Here is a 19,074-nt window from a genome sequence, read left to right on the forward strand (position 1 = left end):
AAATGATAGCACTAGAACCTTTTTTTCAGATTCAGGAATAATAAAAAGTGGAGTCCCTCAAGGATCCATTGTTCAGCATATTATTTTCCTCCTGTACGTGATCAACCAAGATCTAAGAACTGAGTCACAAATAAATACTTTTTTTGCAGGTGACAAGAGCATCCTTCGTACAGGGAGAACCTCAGGACAACTACAAGCAGAGGTAAATAAAGCTACAGACCAGCTAAATGACTGGTTGAAGGAAATAAGCTAGTAATAAATAATCCGAGAAAAGTTCTCTAAAATTCTGTTTAAAGGGGGAAGCCTCCAACATCTCCATGACAATAAAGTGCAGCATTATTAGCAGCCTGACTGGAAACAATTTTTAGGCATATGACTTCAACATGATTTTGAATGGCAGACACACATTTCAAAAACAAATGCAACACTGAAGAAAGTATGCTACAGGGTACATTAACCTGCACACAAAGCAAGCTTCCATAGTGTTGGAACTGCAGGCTTTGCACATTTCCACATCATTCTGTAGTATGGTATTGTATGCTGGGCTAGAACAACTGCTAGCTCAGTCATCATCTTGAACCAAGAAAGAGCAATGCACCATGCATGACAGACAGATTCCTGCAGGCCTCTCTTTCAGAAGCCTCATGAGCATGGTACCAGACAAAGAGAGGAACTCTATGTCCAGTCAGTAAGGACAACAGCTTTAAAACCTCCATTACGGATAGTGCCATACAAATGTACAATGATTTGTCACATAACCTAAAAGTTATTTCCTACTTTTCATTGTTTCAAAAATCCCTAGGGGCATTCTTATTAGATCACTGGTTCTTTTAAGTGAAGTACACCATACTTGAAGCAAAAACCACCACTGCTCATAAAGCAAAATCTAAAATAATTAATTTATTGTGCCATTACAGTACATTTTGATGTTATGTGTAACTATTTTGTTTATTTTATCCAATTTTCCACCCCCATGAAAGTAATAATTTTTTATTATGATATACTTCATTGTTTTAAGATGTAATTTGTCCACCAGTTGTATTTCATTTCTGATGTTTTGCTGCAGATCTGAAGATGGTCACTGCTGACCAAAACTGGTAGTGTAAGGACCAAATGTTTTGTGATCATTGACAGAAATAAAGGAAATTTATTCTAATTTAGTGCTTGTGTGTGTGGGGGGGGGGGGGGGAGACACACACATACAAGGCACACTAGTGTGCATGGTCAGGTGCAAATAACATCCCACAATCTGCAGAGATTTAGTAAATGAACAAAGAATTTCAATCAAATGCTGCCTCGTCTTGAGTGGAAATAAATCTTACATTTAGGACACCATGGGATTGAAATTTGTATTGTAATAATACCTACTCGTGTTTTTATTGGTTGTAATTCTTCCTGATGAACCAGTTATATAAAGGTTCTTGGTTAAACCTAGGATTTTGTTGTAAACACTGCTCAATATTTCACAGGATCATCTATCTGCCATTATCAGATGGTGACATAACTGTTGAGCTGCTACACATTACTGTTCAAACACATTCAGGGATGCATAGGCACATGGTGGGACAGTAATGTTGCTTTTACAATGCAAGTGGATCATACAGTAGAATGTAATAGAACTAGAACTCTGGAATAAACCAAAACATTGTGAGGTTATTTTTTGAAGATGTTGAAATATGTAATGTGGATATCGTTTTTTAGCAGGATTTGGGCTTTAATCTTGTCAAAGCTTGGGATTCTGCTTAAAATAACAGCTTGCCTTAAGGAATGACATGACAGCTTTAGCTAGTATTGATAGTTCTTTCAACAGGTCATAAACTGCATGTGAACATGTATTGCAGGATACTGAGTGAAACCTAGACACAGGTGAACATTCTCTAACTGACATATTAGAAACAATCTTATTGGTGTGGTTACATATCCACAAAAGAGTCTGAACGATAATTTGCAAAAGTTTGTGCCATTCCTTTGCATTAGAGCCTGATAATTGCAGACATACACAATCCTACACCTAGCCCAAGAGCCTTTTAAATCAGTTCCATAGCTTCACTTGATGAACTCGACTTGTTGCAGTGAGGCCTAGTGGTATAAGACATCAATAGCTAATCAAAGGACATAATTTTGATGATATGCTCATAATTTCCAACAGCTTAAGTCAAATGACTAGGTTTTCATGTGGGGTTCAGGAAAATGGCAAGACTGGACAGTGAAAAGATTGGGAATTTGTACGGGCACTGATAATCATGCCGTTGAGCATCCAACAAACCAAAATCATCATCATGAAAGTGTATTGTAAACACAAAAAAAGACAAATAGAGGTTGCCCTGTCACACATCTATACTTGCCTACTAGCATTTACCATGTTAGGTGAGGTGTCTCCCTACTGTAGACCAGGTAGTACATCAGACTAACAGATCATAGGTTGAAAATGAAAGCTCCAAAAGCAGCTGCAATAAGGTAATATATTTTTAATATTTTACATGACAGGCCCGTTTTGGCTAATTGCCACTATCAAGTGACCTGCGAAAATAACATTGGTAAGGTTATCCACACATAGATGGTGGCTGTTTTATGTTTACATTTGCATTGGTACTTACGTCTAATTGGAAATGATGAGCATATTGCATTTATAGTAATTTTTTCTGTCAAATCTTTGTAAGAATAATATTTGACTTAACAATGGCTGAAACAGGCCAAAAAAATATTCCCTTATTGCAGCTAGTTTTGGAGCTTTCCTTTACATTATGTTGTACACTAACATATACTATGCTGCAAGCCCAATGGAAAATAAAACTTCAAAGTTCAATGAAATTGAAAATCAATACCTAGAGAGAGAGAGAGAGAGAGAGAGAGAGAGAGAGAGATGTTACGTCAAGAGTTGAATCTTGAAAATGAGAAGTGTAAACCACGGGAATCAAGATACCAGAAACAGGGGCAGCATGTTGGAGCTCACTGCTTTACTGTAGTTACTAAAGTTCCTGAGCACCTACATTGTTACCAGGCTGCTAGTTGCTCCACACACATTGCTGCTTCCAAGGCTACGGAGAGACAGTCATGTTCAGGTAGCAGTAACTTCCACATTGTGGCTACTTAACGGAGAGATGTGTCCTACATCTTCTAGCAACTGCATACAACTGAGACCCGGAGAATGGTTCTTAGTTCTTTTGTTACTTCGGGTGCCGCCTCTCAGTATACTTCTGTGAGAGGCAAAGAGGTGCCTGATGCCAAAATAACTTGGAGAGGAGGCACTAATGATTCTTGTCGCCCCAGACCGGCAGAGTGGCTCGGCCATTTGAAGTTAGTCTGGGCACCAATTCTTCCAACTCATGGACAGTTGGTGCCCTTAAGCACCTGTATGCTCGATTTGAAAGTAATGGCTCCAACTTTAAGAAACTTTGCCATCTTGAGTGATATTAATATTGATTGAATGGTGAACCTGAACAATGATTATCCCCCTCCAGCTGATAGTCTACCTAACAGGCATTCGTTGGCTGAAGCAGATTAGTTTTGATACTCAAATTGATTGATTTAATTGGTGTGAGATATTTAATTATGCAGTTAGCAGCTTGGAGCTCAGTACCAATAAATTCATCACCTCGTCAGCATTATGAACTTCGTAACTGGATTTACTGTATTAATTTTATTCCACTCACATTCTTTGTTTGGTTGAAAGAGCATTCTGAGTGGCTTCGCCACATGCAATCTCTGTCCACAAAAGCCGGCCGGTGTGGCCGAGCGGTTCTAAGCGCTTCAGTCTGGAACCGCGCGACCGCTACGGTCGCAGGTTCGAATCCTGCCTCAGGCATGGATGTGTGTGATGTCCTTAGGTTAGTTAGGTTTAAGTAGTTCTAAGTTCTATGGGACTGATGACCTCAGATGTTAAGTCCCATAGTGCTCAGAGCCATTTGAACCCTTTTTTTGTCCACAAAAGTTCTATGGGCCACAATCTCTTATTATCTCATCCTAGATGTGTTATTGAATTCTACCTTTAATTTTTAGGTATCAGCACCTGTGCTAGAGGAGATAATTTTTTGGTGAAGCACTTGGTTTCTGTCCATGACTCAGAACATTTTAGGTGCAGGGATGTTTTCCAGTTATCCACATGATCAGGAATTTAAAATACTTAAATTCACAGATTATGATCAACTTATAATAGTAATATGTTGTTTTTATAAGAGTTTTTTTTTATGAAAAATAGCATATGTTGCTGTTGCAATTCAGTGCTAATCTGTTTACTGTATTCCCTCCAGCTCATTTCCTTAATCATTTAAATTTCATCCCATGATATCAAAGGGGCATATCTACAAATCTAATTAGTCCCTCATTTGTTGATCCTGAACCACTGCTTTGTATTTTCTGTTGTCTAGGCAAGAAATGAATAATTGATGAACTTTTCTCCTAACATCATAACATTCTAACATAACCTGGAGTACAACGTGATGCAAAAAATACTAAACTCTCAAGTTGTGAACATTGTTGATCAGCTGTGTTTTTGTTGCCAGTGATTATGTTGGGTGTTAGTGAGATAAAGTGTGCATGTGTGTTTGTACCATTAGCAAGAGATTACTTTGGAATCTGCAAATTTATTTTCCCCACAATAACAGTCATATAACAATAATCATTGTGATGATGTTGATAGTAATAATAATAATAATAATAATATCTGTTCCAAAAGATATAAATATGGCTTTTGGAACAGACAAATGTGACAAATGTAAGAAAAATAGCATAGTCAAGGGAAAACACACTAAACAAGAAGAGTACATATTGGATAACCACAGCGACTGCATAGAAGCGATGGAAAAAACAGGTGCCTATAAATATCTAGGATACAGACAAAAAATAGGAATAGATAATACAAATATTAAAGAAGAACTAAAAGAAAAATATAGACAGAGACTAACAAAAATACTGAAAATAGAATTGACAGCAAGAAACAAGACAAAAGCTATAAATACTTATGCTATACCAATATTGACCTACTCATTTGGAGTAGTGAAATGGAGTAACACAGACCTAGAAGCACTCAATACACTTACACGATCACAATGCCACAAATATAGAATACATCACATACATTCAGCAACAGAAAGATTCACATTAAGCAGAAAGAAAGGAGGAAGGGGATTTATCAGCATAAAAAACCTACATTATGGACAGGTAGACAATTTAAGAAAATTCTTTCTAGAACGAGCAGAAACTAGCAAAATACACAAAGCAATGACTCATATAAATACATCGGCTACACCACTGCAATATCATAACCACTTCTACAACCCTTTAGATCACATAACATCAACAGATAACGAAGAAAGTAAATTGGAAAAAGAAAACACTACATGGCAAGCACCCGTATCATCTAACACAGCCACACATCGATCAAGACGCATCCAACACATGGCTAAGAAAAGGCAATATATATAGTGAGACGGAAGGATTCATGATTGCAATACAGGATCAAACAATAAACACCAGATATTACAGCAAGCATATTATTAAAGATCCCAATACCACAACAGATAAATGCAGACTTTGCAAACAACAAATAGAAACAGTAGATCACATCACAAGCAGATGTACAATACTAGCAAATACAGAATACAAACTTATAAAACAACACGTTCCCACATACAAGTATGCACCACAAAATGTACTGGAGAATGATGAATACAAATTATACTGGAACAGAACCATTATAACAGATAAAACAACGCCACATAACAAACCTGACATCATACTCACCAATAAAAAGAAGAAATTAACACAACTAATCGAAATATCCATACCCAATACAACAAATATACAAAAGAAAACAGGAGAAAAAATTGAAAAATACATCCAACTGGCTGAGGAAGTCAAGGACATGTGGCATCAGGATAAAGTTGACATTATACCAATTATACTATCAACTACAGGAGTCATACCACACAAAATATCCACCAGTACATCATCGCAATACAGCTACATCCAAACTTATATATACAACTACAGAAATCCGTAATTATTGACACTTGTTCAATTACCCGAAAGTTCCTAAATGCAATATAACATATACCGTACAGTTAAAAGGATGTTACGCTTGATCAAGGTCCGCGCCACTTTCCATTTTTGACCAGACATAACGCCTGAGAAAAGAAAGAAATAATAATAATAAATAATAATAATAATGCTTTATTAAACAAATAATGTATCTGATTATGCCCAAAAGCAGAAAATATGATGGACACATTAAAACACACACATTAGAAGCTGCTTTTCTAAATACCAGTACATTTCTTAAAAGTGTTATTTTTAATTTACTTAAAATTTCTCTTTTAATTTATTTCATATATGTACGACTTATTGTTATTTTTTATTGTTGTAATAAAATGACACATTTTACTTCGTAAGATACTTTTATTTACTGTGAATTAAATAATAATACTTGTCAATAGGGTAAAAAGGTTCACTGATAAATAGTATTTCTATTGGGGAGAGCTTCTGTAAAGTTTGGAAGGTAGGAGACGAGGTACTGGCAGAAGTAAAGCTGTGAGTACCGGGCGTGAGTCGTGCTTCGGTAGCTCAGTTGGTAGAGCACTTGCCCGCGAAAGGCAAAGGTCCCGAGTTCGAGTCTCGGTCGGGCGCACAGTTTTAATCTGCCAGGAAATTTCATACCAGCGCACACTCCGCTGCAGAGTGAAAATCTCATTCTGGAGTATTTCTATTGTTGTATATTTGCTATTCTAATTTTGCAGTGCTGTCCTGTACTATTAATAAGGCACTTAATATTATAGACCGAGTGAGGTGGCGCAGTGGTTAGCACACTGGACTCGCATTCGGGAGGACGATGGTTCAATCCCGCGTCCGGCCATCCTGATTTAGGTTTTCCGTGATTTCCCTAAATCGCTCCAGGCAAATGCCGGGATAGTTCCTCTGAAAGGGCACGGCCGACTTCCTTCCCTAATCCGATGAGACCGATGACCTCGCTGTTTGGTCTCTTCCCCCAAAAACCAACCAACCAACTTAATATTATAAGGTAATGTTGGTGTAGACTGGAGTTAACATTTTATCGAAATGGGACAGAAATTGGTAGATGTGATAATGTACATGTTCTGAGAAATGAATGATTGCAATTTCAGACAAAATTGGATGATTTATTCAAGAGAAAAAGCTGAACAAACTGAGCTAGTCAGTAACGCATTGATCCACCTCTGGCTCTTATGAAAGCAGCTGTTTTGCTTGGCATTGATTGACAGAGTTGTTGGATGCCCGCCTGATGGGGTATCATACCAAATTCTGTCCAATTGGCATGTTAAATTCTTGGCCTTAATGGCCGAAAGCTATAATTGTGTGAATCTTTTTGTTGTGCCTATCGCGTCTCAGCATCTCCGCTATATGGTAAGTAGCAACTTTCCTTCTCTGGTATTGTCTCAAAATCTTGAGATAGTTCTAGGCCCCTGCCCATAAAGCTCCAAACATTATCAGTTGGGGAGAAATCTGGTGATCTTGCTGGCCAAGGTAGGGTTTGTCCAGCATGAAGACAGGGAGTAGAAACTCTCACTGTGTGTGGGAGGCTATTATCTTACTGAAATGTGAGCCCAGGATGGCTTGCTGTGAAGGGCACTAAAACGGCACATAGACTATCATGGATGTACCACTGTGCTGTAAGGTTGCTGTGGATGACAACTAAAGGGGTCTTGCTGTGAAAAGAAATGATACCCCAGCTCACCACTCCTGATTGTCGGGCCATATGGCAGGTGACAGTCAGCATGGTATCCCACTGTTGTCTGGGGCATCTCCAGATATGTGTTTAGTGGTCATCTGGTCACAGTTCAACGTGGGGCTCATCGCTGAAGACAATTCTATTCCAGTAAATGAAACTCCAGGCCAAAGATGTGTGTGCAGATGCCTTGGACAGCTGTAGAATACCAACCTCACTGTCACTGGTCATATGGCCTGACAGCCATGAGTAATGATGTGAGGTCCTATTTCTTTTCCTAGCATGACCGATTTTCATCCACGGCACCATTACATCACAGCAGTAAGTCAACAATATTCTGCACGGCAGGCCACCCTGGGGTTCCATTTCAGTAAGGTAATGTCTGCCTGCACTCTGTGAGAGTTTTTACTGGTTGTCTTCATGCTTGCCAAAGCCAACCTTGGTCAGCAAGATCGCTGGATCTCTTGTCAATTGAGAATGTTTGGAGCATTACGGGCAGGGCCCTCAGATCAGTTCCGGATCTTGATGATCTAAAATGTCAAGTGGACAGAATTTGGCATGATATGCCTCTTGATGACGTCCAACAACTCTATCAATCAGTAACAACCAAATAACTGCTTACATGAGGGCCAGAGGTGGACTAGCACATTATTGACTTGCTCAATTTGTGAGGCTGTTTCTCTTGAACAAACCATCCATTTTTTTCTGAAACTGTATCATTTCTGTCTGTACATGTACATGACATCTACTGATTTATGTCCCATTTGGATGAATCCTTCATGGTGCATCATTTTTTTTTCTTTTGTGTTACAGTGTATGTTCATGTTTATTACTGTGGAAATATCAGTTTCCAAGAATAAACTTTGGCAAAACTCTTTGGGTTCCACTCCACTGATAATTCTCATAGCTCTTTTTTTGGAGAACCAGTGCTATATTTAAGTTATCACAGTTTGTTGTAGCCTACAAAGTATTTGTGTTCTGTCTTCTAATTATAACTTGAGAAAAATGAAGAGAATAACATGCAGTCTTAAGTATAACAGAGGCTTTACTCTATTTACATAATGTAGTTATTAAAAAAATATATGCTCTCAGATAGTTTTCTGTCAAAGAATCTTCCAGCAGGTCATACTTCAGGTTGTCTTAAGTAGTTATTCCCGTAAATTTTACACTCTATTCCTTTAGTATAATTCCACTGCCTATGTATACTTCCTCACAGTGCCTTTGTGTGTTTTTATTTTTAAGTTCAAGATAAGAGGTTGCTGTGTACTCTGGTATGGCTTTCAGTAAAGTACTGTTCTGTTTGACTTACAACACAAACTGCAGATTTCGTAAGTCATTGTATTTGTATTTGCAAACAGCAGACATACTGTCTTAATGCAAAGTTGTTTTGAAAATTACAACAGCCTTGAATAACATGGTAGCAAAATAAGAAAGCGGCATGTCTCAGTATCAGGTGTTAAGGCCTATCATGTTTAAAGTTAGTGGTATCAGATCCATATAAGTCAATTTCAGTTTTGAGAACTACATACTATCCTATTAACTAGGCAATATTTTATTAAGTCGCAACAGTACCTCTAAACCCAATATTTCATAATTTATCTGTTGTATATCTATGACATGTTCCTCATTTTCCATAGCACTTTTCACTTCTTAAGGAACTAAACACTATAACAGTGCTGAGGGTGGTTGGCTCCTGCACCATCAGTTACAGTGGGGTTTCCAGGATGGCTAGTTGTGGGCTGACGTTCTCTGCTGAGGAAGGATGGTGTATGCAGCCAAAGAAGTTTCAGTCAAAGTTACAATATCTCCTTTATTGCAGTTTGTTTACAATCGTTGGCTCAGAACTGCCAGTAACAATAGCGAGCAAACTGAATATCATGGATTTTCCCAAAGCATTGGTGCCCGGCTGCTGACCACACACCCTGCTGATGCTGATGCATTGTTGGAGCCACATTTTGACCGGCTGTGGTTGCTGCCAGAAGTTCTGGCTGCATCATACTCCAGTATCCAGAGTGTGGAAGTCTTCTGTCAATATCTGGCGAGGGCAGGGTTGGCTGGACACCCACATCATACTCCCGGGGCAGCGACAAAGTGCAGGGCCGCCCAGGCATCCAGAGGTTTAGGCGGCAGACAGCAGTTCGCTTGCTGGCAGAGGTAAATGCATCTGCATGATCGACATATCGCTGAACAGCACAGGCTTAGCATCTCATAACAGCTCAGCTATTTGAATGTCGACAGGTTGGTTTTGGCAGGGTTTAGTCATGGTGATTGTGTGTCACACCAAATTATCTTGAAAAGAGACAAGGTTGTAACTGGCAGCGGGTCAGCTGTCGTTCATCCTGGTGACTGGCTCGGTCTTATGACACAGAATACTGTAACGTGAAAGAGATGTTGATCCGTTCAGCATGAGTGTTGCTTTCTGGAGTGGATTGACTCCACAGTGACCTGGCACTCCATTGCTGGCTCCAAGTCCTGTTGTAACTTTTTCCCTTTACAGCTGCTACACTGATGGACATAATAGTTTACAAGCTATTTTGTTTTAAAGGAAAAAACTGGTGGTTCAGAAAATTTTCGTTATATTGCGGATCACCTTTTCTGTTATATTGGATAAGATTGAAGATCAGCCTGAAATTTCTATTCCCTGTGTGGCAGCTGTCTTAAGAACTGAGATTCGCTGGGCTATGTTTAGTACAGCTGGAAAGGCACAAGTTTCAGTAACACTGTTAAGTGCTGAGGGGTTTTTCAATTATTTTTTATACATTTATTTATGTTGTCACTGCTTAGTCCAACCTGATGTGCAGAAGTACTCATTAGACTGTTCATTCTATTCAGCAGATCATGCGATTCTTCATCACTTTCACTCAGGATAGCAATGTCATCAGCGAATCTTGTCATTGATATCCTTTCACATTGAATTTTAATTCCCCTCCTGAACCTTTCTTTTATTTCTATCATTGCTTCTTCGATGTACAGATTGAACACCATTTTTAATCCGAGCACTTCGTTCTTGGTCGTCCACTCTTGTACATATTGTATATTACCCGTCTCTCCCTATAGTTTACCCCTATTTTACTCAGGATTTCGAACATCTTGCACCACTTTACACTGTCGGGAGCACGAGCATTACATTCGTCTAGGGCAACACAATAAATCCGCAGTGGCAGAACATCACCATGATTGCGGAAAAGAAATAAAATTCAGCGAAGCCTGTGTGTTGGCCAAGCAGCCAATTATGACTCTTGTACATATTGTATATTACCCGTCTCTCCCTATAGTTTACCCCTATTTTACTCAGGATTTCGAACATCTTGCACCACTTTACACTGTTGAATGTTTTTTTCATGTCAACACATCCTATGAATGTATCTTGATTTTTCAAACAATGGAAAATCCAGGATGGAATGTAACAATATTATGAAAAGGAAATTTGCTACTCACCATATAGCGGAGATGCTGAGTCGCAGATAGGTACAACCAAAAGACCGTCACAATACAAGCTTTTGGCCAATAAGGCCTTTGGTGAAAACACACACACACACACATACACACACACACACACACACACACACACACACACACACACACACACACACACACACTCACACACATGACTGCTGCAGCCTCTGGCAGCTGAAGCCACTGGTTGATTTAATCATACTTTGTTGTGATAGGCCACACTACTGTACACAAATTGAGAGAAGTTTTTGCCTTTGAACTTGCAGAGATTGACTTATGGTAGCTGATGGCTCAAAGCATAAAACTTTATTGTAAGTTGAACAAAATCCAAAGAAGGAAATGAATTTTCATATCATGCATAAACCTGCATTGAACAGTGATTGAATTTGTCGATGTCCCTATGCTTTTTCTTTTGTACAACAGTATCAAAGAATGCCAAGAACATCCTCCCTGTGTACTAAAATAATGATCACATAGTGGATATTGTTTGTGAGTGAAAATGTGAGACTGTGTCTTGAACAATAGTCTCAGATGCCTTCTGAACTGACATGAAGATTTTTCCTGGTACCAGGAATTCAACTGATAGTTTTGTTCAACTTTTGGATTCCAGTATGTTATTTTCACACTTTTTATGAATCTGAGCTTTCAAAGTTTTTATGCATGGATGAAGGTCTTCTTTAATTGTGCCCATCTGTTTGTCCAATGATAATTAACACTTTTGTCATTGTTTTTGAGAGAAGAAAAATTAATATCTGCTTCAGTTTCATTTCCAAGAGGTCTAGTTTCTTTTCTCTCTTTACCCTGTATTTGACTATAAAGGCTTTTTTTCCAAAAATAATACTTCCCATTTGATTCTATAAACATCCAAACAGGTTAACATGTATTATGGCTCGTCTAAACTCACCTGTTATGGCCACCCCTTGGGTCAGGATTTTTAGTGAGCTTGGAGGCTGAGCAGGTGAGGTGGTCATACTGCAGGTGCAGGAAGCCGATCTCAGGACCTGGTGCAGGTGGCTGTCATGCACCCTAAGACATCAGTGAAACAGTGTTGTCCGCAAATATATTTATTACTTGTGCTTTTACAATATGGATTGTATAATTGCGTAGGCTTCCGCGGCCAGAGTCAGTCGACATAAAAGTTTTCTGGGTTTGGTACTGCGTCATAATGTAAAAACTACTGCTGCTATAGAAAAGCCAACGTTTCGGCCACGATTGCAGCGGCTTTCTTCTGGGTCTAATGGTGCGTTCTAGCTACGCAGTGTCCTTTATCTTTTGTTGTTAGTGTTCACTGCGCATGCCATTACGTCATAATTTTAAAAAAGGTAGATAGTTTATTGGTCACTTAAGGAAGAAGGAGAGGGAACTTTATTTTAATAGGTTATTGCGGTGGAGGGAGAACATGACCTCTGTTGTCCATTGGCTCTTGTGTTATGTGCCATGATTGGTGGCCATAGTCGAATGAGAAGTTTGCTGTTGTTTACCAACTGCTGGACGTCGGCTGCGCGGCGGCAGTTACTCGCCGGTAGTGCTCGTGCCTCGTGTTGACAGTGCGGTCTGTTGGGCTCTGATTGTTGGCAGCCAAGATGGGGCAAGCCTGAGTCCATCCTCCCTGTTCATGTTGTTAGGGTGTTTGAGTATTTCGATGGTCTCTCTGATTTTGCGTTTCGTCATAATTGGCTGCTAGGCCAACACACAGGCTTCGCTGAATTTTATTTCTTTTCCGCAGTCATGGTGATGTTCTGCCACTGCGGATTTATTGTGTTGCCCTAGACGAATGTAATGCTCGTGCTCCCGAATGCGCGTTGCTATTGGCCTACCAGTCTCGCCGATGTATGGCTCTCCACATTCGCATTCCACCTTGTAAACGCCTGCAGTGTGTAATGCATCCACCTTGTCCTTGGTGGAGCCTAGCACGTCCTGGATCCTATGACCACTATAGAAGACAGGCTGCACTCCAACGTGGCGAAGGTGTTTACCTATTCGGTCAGTGACGTTTTTCACATACGGTAAGCGTACTGTTGGCTGCAGTTTGTCTATTTCCTGCTTATCTTTCTTGCTTGTGTTGGTGGACAAGGCTGTGTTTATCAACTCATGGCTGTAGCCATTGGCTAAAAACATTGTGCGTAACCTTTTGAGCTCAGGTGTGATGTTTTGAGCATCACTTAGGCGCTGAGCACGGATTGCCAAAGAGCGGATGACAGAGTTCTTCTGCGCTGGGTGGTGGTAGGATTGGGCGTGCAGATACCTGTCAGTATGTGTAGGCTTACGATATACTCTGTGCCCCAGTGTGCCCTCCGTTCTCCTGTACACTTCGACGTCTGGAAACGGGATAGTACCATTCTTTTCTACTTCCAGCGTGAACTGTATCTTCCCGTGCATACTGTTCAGATATTCGTGGAACTTGTGTAGCTCCGTTTCACCATGAGGCCAACGTTTTTAGCCAATGGCTACAGCCATAAGTCGATAAACACAGCCTTGTCCACCAACACAAGCAAGAAAGATAAGCAGGAAATAGACAAACTGCAGCCAACAGTACGCTTACCGTATGTGAAAAACGTCACTGACCGAATAGGCAAACACCTTCGCCACGTTGGAGTGCAGCCTGTCTTCTATAGTGGTCGTAGGATCCAGGATGTGCTAGGCTCCTCCAAGGACAAGGTGGATGCATTACACACTGCAGGCGTTTACAAGGTGGAATGCGAATGTGGAGAGGCATACATCAGCGAGACTGGTAGGCCAATAGCAACGCGCATTCGGGAGCACGAGCATCACATTCGTCTAGGGCAACACAATAAATCCGCAGTGGCAGAACATCACCATGACTGCGGAAAAGAAATAAAATTCAGCGAAGCCTGTGTGTTGGCCAAGCAGCCAATTATGACGAAACGCAAAATCAGAGAGACCATCAAAATACTCAAACACCCTAACAACATGAACAGGGAGGATGGACTCAGGCTTGCCCCATCTTGGCTGCCAGCAATCAGAGCCCAACAGACCGCACTGTCAACATGAGGCACGAGCACTACCGGCGAGTAACTGCCGCCGCGCAGCCGACGTCCAGCAGTTGGTAAACAACAGCAAACTTCTCATTCGACTATGGCCACCAATCATGGCACATAACACAAGAGCCAATGGACAACAGAGGTCATGTTCTCCCTCCACCGCAATAACCTATTAAAATAAAGTTCCCTCTCCTTCTTCCTTAAGTGACCAATAAACTATCTACCTTTTTAAAATTATGACGTAATGGCATGCGCAGTGAACATTAACAACAAAATATAAAGGACACTGCGTAGCTAGAACGCACCATTAGACCAAGAAGAAGGCCGCTGCAATCGTGGCCGAAACGTTGGCTTTTCTATAGCAGCAGTAGTTTTTACATTATGACGCGGTACCAAACCCAGAAAACTTTTATGTCGAATATGGATTGCCTTCTTCAGTGTGGCAGAAGGCGTGCTGATTCGCACACTCAATAGGGAATGTCGATAAGGAATGTCAACACAGCACTTTGTCAGCTGCAGCCTTGTGGGTCACCACATGCAAGAGTTCAGTCAATATGTGTGTCACTAGTAAACATCTGCTCTGTAATAATTGTCAAACTCCTGACTAAATAAAATCTTTTTAAATCTTGATTCAATACCGACATCTACTAAATCCGCATTCCAACAACATGGAGTTACAGTCAGAATTTATTATATATTCACTATACATCAAACAAGAGATTAGTCACTAGCCTCTCTGTCTTCATGTTCCAGTTCAGACTCAGATGTTCCACCAAGTAAGTTAAATGCTATCACAAAAAGATTCAATATACAGGGTGTTCAGAAATTCCCATTAGAAACATCTAGGACTTGTAGAGGGGAATGAGTACATAATATTTTGAATAGGAACCCATGTCTGGAAATGTACCATTTCTGTTCTATGATGGTTTGAATTCAGATGTTTAACTCATCCAGTTCTGTTTGAGGAACTGAATTAGGCATGACACAGTACAATTATTAGGTAACAATTCAGAAGGAAACATAACAAAACATCCATTACTTAAGCTCATTTGTTTGTATTAACTCTTAAACATTATTTGTTTACATTATTTCAAAACAAAAAAAGAACCCAGCACACTGTAAGTACAGAACAGTACTGATGCATTACAACAGCACCTTGACATGGTGACCACCAACATTATTTTGTTATGTTTGCTTTCAATTTGTTACCTAATAATTGTACTGCATAATGTCTAATTCAGTTTCTCAGGAGGGGGTGGATGAGTTAAAAATCTGAATTGCAACCATTGTAGAATGGAAACTGTTTCTGGTCATGGGTTCCTATTCAAAATTTAATGTATTCATTCCCCTCTATAAGACCTAGAAGTTTGTAATGGGAATTTCCGAACACCCTGTATATTGACATTATTGCAATATATCATGTTTCAGTCACTGGTACTCCCTGGAGCTGCATATGGCACAGCAGTTGCTTTGCAGCACTTGCAATGATGTCAAGTGCAGCACTACAGCTCTCGTGTCACACAAAGCCCATGAGGAATACCTTAGGCAAATTAATAGAACAACCACAACAGAAAGTGCTCCATGACGAAACTTTGTATATAATAAATATAGTTCTAACCATCAAAATGACCTGTCTGTTCAGCTTCCCCAAAATGGACAACAATGTACACTTCTCCATTTATACTAGTGTTATTCGGATAATACGGTCTGATTTATTATAAAATATAAACTACCACAGATTTTTTCAAAAAACTATTTTAATTTAATTTCTTACATGTTTCTCTATTTCTTGACATAGTTTCCATATTTGTTTAAACATTTACCATAACATTGTACAAGCTTCTATACCCCAAGTCATAGACATCTGCAGCCTGTGAGGATAACCAGTCTTTTAACTGCTTTTTTTTTGCCTCGACATCTGTTGCGAAGCACTTGCTGCTGAGAAATTGCTTTAGGTAGTAGAACAAGTGAAAATCACTCAGCACCAAGTCTGAACTGTACGGTTGGGGACAGTCTATTCCCATCTAGTAGATCAGATCAGATTTTGGGTGTGAATGGCAGAACAGCGTCTGGCATTGTCATGCAGCAACAAAACTCCAGATGTCAGAAGGCCATGTCGCTTATTCTGTATTGAACATCAAAGTTTAGTCAGGGTTGTGTTGTAAGCAGTTGCATTTATTGTTGTCCCTTGCTGTATAAAATTGACTAACAAGACGCCATGTCTATCCCAAAACATGGCTGCCATTACCTTGTTTGTTGAGATTGTGTGCTTGGCCGTGAAACTGACGGTGAGTCATGTGGCAGCATTCCACTGAGTGGTGTTTACACTCTGAAGTCATGTGAGAAATGCACTGTCATCCCCTGTGACAATGTTCTCTAAAAATTTATCCTCTTCCTTATGATATCAGTCTAAAAGATCAAGAGCACAAGCCATTGTTTACATTTTATGTCTCTCAGTAAGCAGCCTGGGAACCCACCATGCTGATAATTTGCGAAATTACAACTTTTCAGAAACACTTTTACACAAAGTTGTTCTACCAGATTGAGAAATTCCAGCACTAAAGTTGAAACTGTGAATCACCGGTCTTCACAAATCTTTTCGTCCATTGCTTTGACCGAATCTTCTGAGGTTACTGGTGGTTGGCCTGATTGCATTTCATCATTGACATTTCCCATCCATCCTTGGAAGCTTATAAGCAGTTTGCTGTACTCATCACATTGGGATCATACATCTCACTTATCTGTAGGAATTTCTGGTGCTGCAACGTTCCTTGCTGTCAAAAACGTAATCACTGACTGTATTTCACAGTTGGTGGGCTAGTCAGTTGTTTCAAAGATTTTCAACTGACACTGTAAACAGCATGCTGTGACATACCAGTGAAATTAGTGTTGTTTCGTGGGCAAGGCATGCTGGGAGTCTGTCCACATCTGTGTTTGAATGTTGATACCACAATCCATTAACTATAGGTATAGCGATTTGGATCTTAGTTCCTGAATAACTAACCCTCATACATCAAGCTAGTACGGAATTTTTCTATTAATAAAATGGCTTTTTTTTTTAATTCTTACTGATAAAATAGCATAAAATCTCATACTCTCTCAAAAGGAGTCTGTAGGTGCAAGCCTTCCATGGCTCAGCAATAACTCGTGTGACCTGCCCCAGCACTCTCAAAGACAGATGTGCACTTAAGCAGGTGCCGACAGTATATTGCAGATGGCAGGCGTCTTGAAGGTGTAAGTCCAGGATCCCAGTCAATGACACAGCGTACAGCCAAGGTGGTGGTACTATTTTCAGCAGGGGAGACGGTACAAACATGTCTCACCCAACAGGTTCTAGGTGGTAGTTTGGGTCACTTGGTATGGCTCTTAACCATGGGTCCACATTTTCTATGAGTCACAGAGGTGACCAAACAGCAGTGGCAACTTGAAGTGGCTAAGTTCTATCACAGGCAGCTGGCTGTGTGTTCAGAGGTGAAGTCTTTTCTTTGGAACAGGCAGCACATCACGATTCGCCAGCCACATTATCGTGTAACTAGCAAAGCTGTCATTCTGTTGGAAGCAGAGATGCAGATGGGATGACCAGACACTGAGACTGAAGCTTTTGAAATGGGGGTAATCAAGCTGGATGTAATGTCATCCTGGGCTTTTACCCACTGTAGTGCTCCCCTTGCCTTCACATTTCCTGTCATTGCTAGAATGCTGTGGGACAGGTGAGTTTGGATGCTACATGTTATGGCTCTGAATTGCAAGGCTCACAGAATGGTATATTAGGTACTGTCATACTGCACAATTTGCATTCCTTGATTATGGATCAGCTTGGTGTCGTAATATGTCACGAGCAGCACCCTGCCTTCTTTGACAGTGGCATTCTTTTTGTGCCCCACATATTGATTGTCACATGGTATGGACCGGATCTGATTCTTTGCTGTATGTGCACCTGGGAATTGGATCTGCTGTGCAACACTTGTTCCAGTATGTTATTCTACACTTTCATTTTCCAAACACTATACATTAAATCACTTTTAACCGTATGGAGCTGACTCTGATCATCCAGAAACTGCAGTATTATTGCCGAACTACACAAAAGCTAGTGTTGACTGCAATATCAGATATAGATGAGCAGAACTGTTGGCCCTAATCTCTTGGGTGAATCCCTTTTACATTTGCAGTATAATCTACTTTTCATTGATATGTTGATTGTGAATTTTGTTGTATACTGTTGCTAATGTTGACTTCTTAGGTGAGCACTGTTAACCCCTCTTTTAACTTACTTTATAACATGCTTCCAAAATTTTTTTTCAGTTTTGTCACTTTACTTCCACTCTTCAACCCACCATCATCCTGCAACACATTACCACAAGTAAAACACATCAAAATTAGCACTTTTTTCAGAACTACTTTCCAGAACAACCAGTGAATGTAAAACACTGAATAAAAGAACAAGAATAACTAATGAGAATTCATGTTCACATGGTAGGACTGGTAGCAGATGATGAAGGGGAGAAAGAATTTTCATAACTTTTCCCAAACTTTCTACCAAGATCCCTTCCTGGACAGTGCATGAGCTACAGTGAAGGATCAATCCAATACACTGTTGTGCAGAGTTGGTCAGAAATTCTGTGACATTTTTGTGTTCCCTCAGTAACACAAGTAAATGGCGGCAATTTACTTAACCATCACCCAGCCTCAGTTTACTCAAGGATACCTCCTCTCCATGTTGCACAGCTTAATCAACACTGGAGCTTACCTTTTGTCTGTGGAGACGCAATGATTGTGGTGGCTCACTTGACCACATTCAGTTTTATTCATAAACTGCTTGTAGCTAAACCTGAAGAAAGTGATCAATTTACTCTGTACTTGCAGTCAACTAAGCTATATTTTTGGACCCAAGTGCATCATTCAGAAAAAGAAAATGCC

At 40.0% G+C, this 19,074-nt stretch overlaps 1 non-coding gene across 1 annotated transcript; it reads left to right on the forward strand.

Moving 5' to 3' along the window:
* The first annotated feature begins 6,550 nt into the window (after nt 1-6,550).
* On the forward strand, nt 6,551-6,625 carry Trnas-cga (transfer RNA serine (anticodon CGA)). The gene has a single exon. It is a non-coding gene; the product is annotated as a tRNA-Ser (tRNA).
* Nucleotides 6,626-19,074: the final 12,449 nt, after the last annotated feature.

This window comes from Schistocerca nitens, chromosome 4 (genome assembly GCF_023898315.1).
Source record: "Schistocerca nitens isolate TAMUIC-IGC-003100 chromosome 4, iqSchNite1.1, whole genome shotgun sequence".
Taxonomy (NCBI): domain Eukaryota; kingdom Metazoa; phylum Arthropoda; class Insecta; order Orthoptera; family Acrididae; genus Schistocerca; species Schistocerca nitens.